The sequence below is a fragment of the Epinephelus moara genome, chromosome 13 (genome assembly GCF_006386435.1).
Source record: "Epinephelus moara isolate mb chromosome 13, YSFRI_EMoa_1.0, whole genome shotgun sequence".
Classification (NCBI taxonomy): Eukaryota; Metazoa; Chordata; class Actinopteri; order Perciformes; family Serranidae; genus Epinephelus; species Epinephelus moara.
In genome coordinates this window covers 9,483,961-9,491,762 of record NC_065518.1, presented here as the reverse complement: position 1 = coordinate 9,491,762, position 7,802 = coordinate 9,483,961, and positions in this window count along the sequence as shown.

Sequence of the window (7,802 nt, the reverse complement as noted above, 5' to 3'; positions counted from 1 at the left end):
GGATAAGGTGCACGGGGAGCAGTCGACCACAGCAGCCACCTGTCGGCTGGAGCGCCTCCAAATGACAAACGCCCGCGGGGCTGTGCTGCCCAGGTTGAGTCTGTGTTTTCCACTCTGTCGCCTTGCACTGCACCTCAGCATGGCAGCATCAACCTGGGGAGCAACTGTTGTCTTTACTAATTTACCCAAAATAGCTGCCTGCCTCGGGCTCCTCCGTGCTGCCAGTGCCGGTGAAGAGCATCTGTTTTGAACTGCAGGGGCAAGCGTAATCACACTGCGCAGAGGCTCTGGGTGTGAGCCGGGCTCCCAGCTAATAATACTGCATGTCTGGCTGTCCCTGACATATCACACTCCCTGAAAAGAGTCCTTGCATACGGGGAATCAAGGAAAAGAGCTGGAATGAACAAATCTGTTTTTACAAACTGCTGCCCTTCAAAACAAAAACCTTTAACCTGTCACATTGTACTGCACTGTTAGAGTATTTTACGGTCATCCATTAATAATGATGTGGTTAAGGTATTTATTGATTGCCCAGAGGTCAAGAAATATGAAACATTTTAAAACCCTGAATTAAACTTCAGTCCGAGTACAACTAAATGGACTCTTTCATCTGTGTTTGTGTGCTGTGAGCATGTGTGTGAATGTGGGGTTTTGTTTGAGCGCCTGTGTGTACAGCATCTGTCAAGCAAGGGAACTCAAAGGTTGCAGAGAGCATCTGAGACACAGAACAGGCAGTAAATAAAAACTTCTGGAGCAACTGTTTTGGTGGATGTGTGACTGTCTTGCAGACCGGAGGAAATCGATATCATTCCTTAGTTTGTGTTTGGTGTTCTCTTGCCTATTGCTACAGACAGCCAGAGTATGACTCAAATACAATAATTAGCATCCACAGAGAGAAATGTTTCTTTCAGTTTTCAACAGCTCTCCCAATTTTCCTCCCTTCTAAAGCGAGTATAGAGCTGTCCAAGGATATATTCAAACTGAAATCTTTACAGGTTCATCTCAAAAGCCTGCTACAGGCTTAGAGGTGGGTGTTTTCGGAGTATTTGGTCAAGTGTCATGGCGAAGGTAAAGCTGCAGGATGTTCCCTTTTTCAATTAAATTATCTGATAGATACAAGCACGGTGTTTTACTGAGAAAAAGGTAATTTGTGAAAGGTATTGCAATAAAAATATGTTTGGTCAGCCAAGAGAAAAAAGGTTTTAAGTCTGTCTCTTGAAGGTACTATGATGTTATCAAAGTACAGCTTTATTGTTTTGTAATAAAAGCTAATTATATAATGTGAGGTAGCTCTCAGATGAAACGTAAGCACTGAAACAAAATTACCCCACCATTATCTCTAAAGCGCACATGGATCATTTCAGTCTGGATGGGATGAGGGAAAACATCAGCACTTCAGAGCGAGAGAGCTGTTTGGAGAGCCTTTAGAAGTGTTTAAGTGTAAACATGTGCACACATGTCCAATATGACTCTGATGGCCTGGGCCTCTGAGACCCTCACCTCATTGGTTAATGCGCTGACACACACATACACACAGATGCAGTCCAGTTCCAGCTGAGAGACCATTGCAAAGTGACAGTGAAGGGATTTTGGAAGCAGGTTGATGGCGGGGGGAGCGCTGCTTAATGTGGCATCTGTCGCACAACAGTGTGTTCCAGCTGGAACAGAGGGCTCCGGGCCGCTGGGGCCTGGTGTAAAATATACTGTGGAGAAGGTCACTTTCCATAGCTCTACTGAACCAGGCCACGATCCAGACTGCTGCGGGTGTTGGCTTCCAGTGATGTGCCCAAAAACGCAAATAACAACATGCTAAGTCTCTGAGGTAATAATCCACACCAGGCAAACGAGAGAAATGATGCTTCAAATGACAGAGATGGTTATAAAAACATAAAAACACACTGGGAGGTAGTGTACAGTGTGTAAGGCTGAAACTAGTCACACTGCAGGCAAGGCAAAAGTATGACTGGCATACAAAGTCAATAGGCTATGTCACAGTAGAAAACGCCCAGCTGTAATTAATAGCATTAATTGATGGCTGCATTCCATTTAGATGTCAGTTCAAGGGTGCAGGTATTGCATAGTCACACACTGCCCCAGCTGACAAGAATACTAAATGGAAGTCAGCCATTGTTAACAGTGTTAGTTCCACCTGTGCTTGACAAGTCAAAATGGCTGCTGTGAAAAAGGTCAGTGTAAAGACATGGGTGGACGTTAACAAATTAGCAATGGGCAGTAGGAATGGACCTTTTTATTTTATTTTTTTTTCACAGCAAACATTTATGCTGTGTTCCATTTACTGTACCTCAAAAGTCAGAGCATCATGTCAAGTGACTGCGTTCCAGTACAACAAGTCAGAAAACCAAGATGGATGCATTTAGCCTGGCTAGCCTATGTTAGCATTACCAGTTCTAGCCTGGTTAGCCATTGCTAGCAATACAAGTTCTAGCCTTGTTAGTCATTGTTAACCATTGTTAGCAATACAAGTTCTAGCCTTGTTAGTCATTGTTAGCAATACCAATTCTAGCCAGGTAAGCCATTTTTAGTGATGTTAGGTCTAGTTTGGTTAGCCATTGTTAGCAATACCAGTTCTAGCCAGGTAAGTCATTGATAGCAATTATAGTTCTAATCTGGTTTGCCATCGCTAGCAAAATCAATTCTAGCCAGATTAGCCAGTTTTAGCAATACCAATTTTAGCCAAATAAGCCATTGGGTACAATACTTGTTCTAGCCAGGTAAGGCATTGTTAGCAATACCATTTCTAGCCAAGTTTTTTGTTTTTATAAGAAAAAAATGTTGATCAAGACAAAGGATTAGAAGCAGTGCTGGGTCTTGGTTACAGTCACATACAAGTGGTTTTGGGATACTTAAGTTGCGCTGTGTGTATTCCATTTTGTGAGACCGTTTTTAATCTGTATCATCATGTAATATAAAGGCATTTTAATTTTTGCAAAAACCCTACAGTGTGCCTTGGACTGCTTTTGAAGGAGACTTGAATTTTATATTTTTGATTGAGAGTATACCTCACTTATGCAATGAGCTCTTCACAAGAAGGAAAATATTCCCAAAAGCTTCATCTTTTTTCCCTGCCTTTGCATTTCCTGCGATTACGTTTCCTCTTGCCAGCTTGCTAAATTGTTTGTCTAGGTGTCTTCTAGATGCTGTTGCCTAATAGTGGTGTTCAGAGAACTTAACCGTTTGAGTGCCAAGCATATCGTGTGCACGACTTCCCATGTCGTAGCCACGAGCTCACGAGTTCCATTTGAAGGTTGCATTCTTCTGACTGTCTGACTCCGAAAACCAACTTCAGGGGGCATTTGAGATGAAATTTCCGACCAGGGAACATGGATTTTCTGACTTCCCAGTTCAAATGGAACGCAGTATTAGATTTGAAATTTTAAGAAAAGCACAGGAGAGGAGGAGCAGTGCAGTCTGTGGAAATGTTGGATTAATCTGTTGGTTTTTGCACCAAGCAAATATTTTCAGTTCATGCAAACAGTAGTCAGTGGGATCAGATGCAACCTGCTGCTGCAAAACAGGTGTTAAGTCGTAGTTATCCCTGTGTTTGTGTAAGGAATGCTGTGTGACAGAGTCACGCAGTAACCTTCAGAGCATTGAGGTCACAATGGGGCTCCTGGAGACATTCATCTATGTGGTCCATAGTTTTATTAGTATTTCATTGACAGTCAAATGATTAGATGGTCATTGTCATCATAAAGATCAGGTACCTAACAGCTCAGAACCACATCTCCACACAGAATTAATTGCTCAAAAGTAATTTCCTTAATATCTTGATGAAGGCCCAGTGGCTTGCATCTTATCTTTCTCCATCAGTGATTTTTATCACTGAAGCACATTTTCACTTTCTTTGTGGTTTGTCAGAATATTCATACCTCTTGTTCTCTCATATTCAATACAACTCCCCTATTGGATTAATTTGTCTGTTACTTCCATGCTTCTGACCTCAGTTGTGAACAAATTTGTAAGAAGCTTGAAATGTGACTGCTAATGGGATACCTAATCTTCCATTATTAATGCATCAGCCACTGAATGCAAAACATTTGTCTCAGCTATCTTCCCACATCTGGTCATTGATTTCAACTGCCAAGTAATCAAGCATTGTGTCCTTACTTTGTGGTGTGTATGTCTCTGTGTGTATTTGTAGATGGGTTGTATATTGTCGCTCATACCACGGGTGCTAGCTTGTTTTTTTCTTATAATATCATAAAGTCCTTGGCAGACGTGAACTATTAAAAAAACACTAATGAACAATTACAGAAGAGCAGAAGACTGCATATTGAATCAGTGACATCTACGTTTTGTCATAACTCTCTTTTTAAACAAAAGATGTACATCTGTTCATTAATCCATCCAACCACCAACCTATCCATCCTCTAAACCACTCGTCTGGTTCAGGGTCGGGGCAAAAGAATACGTATTAGAGAGAAAGTAAAAGAAACTAAGCACTGTATATGATCCAGCTCAATTACAAACTTGTTTAGAGTTTATTTCAATCTAAGGGATATAAAATGAGAGGGAATTTGGAACAATTGTGTACTTGGACTGAACGATGAACAGGTTAGATTGTGGTGGTCAGAGTTCAAGGTCGGGGAGGGGCTGGTGTCCCCATGCTGGGCGAGGTACTCAAAGTCAGACGACGCCATTTCATCAAGGTCTTCTTAAATTGCTCTTGGTCTGGCCCCTCCTCTGGGACCACTTTGCCTTGGGAAACCCTACCAGGGGCTATCAGCCCCAGACAACACAGCCCCCAGGTTCACAGAGACATGCAAACCCCTCCACCACGATTGAACACTAGGGTCTAGGTACCATGTCTGAGGGGTTACTGTTGGTTTCACAGGTACCATACTGAAAGTGTTTGGTGGAAACGCTAATGACATCTCATTGACAGCTGACAGCAGCCTCAATGACTTTAATCAATCAGTCACAAACAGTCTACAGTGTATCCAATTCTAAGTAAAAACTACAAAACGTACATTGCAAAGTAACAATAGTAGAACTCTTTGGGTTAATCCTTGTCCCTGGCGAGCTCGGTGAATTGCATTTTGTATTTCCAGGATAAAGTGATAACATTGAGAAAGGCTGCGTTCCCAAAGCACATACTTTTTCTTTTTACTTCAATTTAACAAACAAGTTAATCATACTGTGTAGTTGATAGCATAGAGTGCTGTCGTGGTTACTTTTTTATCCAGTAGTATCAAAGATAAAACTTTTAACATGAGGAATCAAAGTATCTTTCAGATTGCACGGAACAATAAAAATGTATTTGAAGACTGTGAAACTCTTATTGTAATTGCTGGAAAGCTTTTAGTGTGTCGGTCTGATTTAATGGTCCTTGATGGTTCCACTTATTTTGGGTATCTTTATTTTTAGCCTCACAGTTACATAATGCCATTAAATCGCCTAACCGTGAGCCTCACAAATGCCAAGTAAAAAATGATGCTCCTGCGGAAGCAATAACCTTTGTTGTGGTTCTGACTATTCCCCAATGATGTCATTCCTTCAACAGGCTGAGATGGCTGGGGAAGTGGGAGTCAGAGAAGAAGAAGTACTTCACCATTTTCAAGATCCTTTTCTCGGACTACTTCAGAAGACCAAGCTGTGTAAAACATCCGGTACGTTTCATGTCAAAGAGAAGCCATCTTGCACACAGAATTACACAAAACAGCCCACATTAAATTTTTTTTTACCCATGTCTGCTTTGAATTAGAAGATCATAAAACGGCCCCAAAAAATGTGGCTGAGCAAATGTTTTCATTCTTTTTAAAAAAAAAACGAACACATAAATATTGAGCATCACAGGCAAACAAATTTAAAAAGAACTAACGAGCAATGTTTACTATGCTGCTTTGCTGTGAGCCTCTGAAGCTGAATTTAATCAGATTTCACCTCAAGTGGAATTCATCTTCAATTCAAAGAGTGTTGGACACACACACGCACACAGACACTTCTGATGGGAATCACTCTGATTTTACTTGGCAATTTCAACCGGAACAGCTCGCCTCTATATCAAAAGAACAAGTGATCTTGGAGAAAGGGAGTTTGTGAAACCACCGTGTTAGTGCAATCTAAATTACTTTTTGATTTACACAATATTTATAAGGCGGGGTGTGTGTTTGATGTTTCCTGCGGTCTTTGAAAAGCACTAAATTCTGTAGCCAGCAGAGAGCTTGTTGACTTATCCCAGAAGATGCTGACTGAATGCAGAAAGGACCTGGATCTGTTGTTTATATTGTGTTTTATGCATTGCGTCAAGTTTTGACTTTGATGTATGTTGTATGAGCGTGTACAGTGAATTCAGAAAGTGTCAGGGCAGCGATGTGCTTTAAAAAAAAAAAAAAAAAAAAAAGTCTTATCTCTGTACTTCAGTGCATTAGATTTGAAATGAAACCCTGACCCCCATAATTTAAATTCCTAATGTCAGATTAGATACCTCGAAGAACAGTCCTAATTTATACATAAAGTTAAATGATATCTTTGTAGCTCACAGCGCACTGAGACTGAGAGACATCACAGTGTTTCCAGTGCTGCCAGTCACACTTTCTTAATGAGTGACTTTCAGGAAAACGCTGCCATCAATGACAGCCATCTATTCTCAAGACAGAGACTGAAAACAAGAAAAGAAGTTTTTTCTTTTCCTTACAGGAGAAAACGTCTACAGTTTTTTTGCACCAACCCAAGATGCTCTTTGGGACTTTATGGTTCTTTTTTGTCTCTGCAGAAAGATTGAGTGAAAGCACTTCTTGTCCTCTAGAATTAGCCTTGGGTGCCCTTTTATATCGCCTGTTCTAATGGCAGTGAATTATGCTGACAAAGTAAGTGCTGTAAAGGCCGTCAGCCAAAAGACTTGTTGAAGTTCTCATAAAATTTCAGGGAAAAACAGAGGAGAGTACATTGAATTCTCCTTCCACATCCCTTGAGTGAGGAACAAAGCTGGGTGTTAAAGTTGGTCCTGGCTGTGAAAATGCAGTGAAAGCAGCCCGGCTAATCCTGCGGAGAGCCATTGTGACGCTAATGATACGCCGCGTGTATTCCTCCTGTCTGGTCCCACTGACCCTGGCTCGCTCTGATCAGGCTTTAAGGAAGCTGAGGATTACATCAGCTTTGTTTGTTTGCTGGAAGGGGAGAATGCAAGGCACAGAGACCTTGTTCTTGGAGAGAAGCAGACAAGGGCATCTTCAAGAGCTATCTGCCAAACAGACAGTAAAGCAGCTACCTCTCCCCTCCCTATAGAATATAGATTTTTCATCACCCGTCCACTTTCCTGGCGTGTCCATCCTAAAGCAGTGCATTGCATTAGAGTCTACATTTTGTACATTATTCAAGAGTATCTAACACAATGGTCCACTCATGCTGCGTTGTGTTATTCTTCCATGAAAGTAGGTACATCCTGCAGAAGAGTTATGCCTCATCTCACTTTGATGGTGGGAAACAGTCAGTTGTAAATGTCTCAGCGCTCAGTTTTTACTCAGTTACAGAACTTTTTGTCAACTCCGTAATGAAATTCACACAATTTTTTTTTTTCCTGATGCATCAAGAAAGGGAATTTATTGAGAACAGCTACTGACACCTTTTTACTTTTTTGCTTTTAACTTAATGCCAAAAGTCAGGTTTTTCTCCTCACTGACTTGGTCAATCCATGTGAAATTTGGCACAGTGGTAGAGGGTCATGGGAGGATGTGAATGAAGCAATATTACATCAATTGGCCAAAGGGGGGCGCTATAGCAACCGATTGAAATTGCAAACTTTGAATGGGCATATCTCATGCCCTGTATGTCGTAGAGAC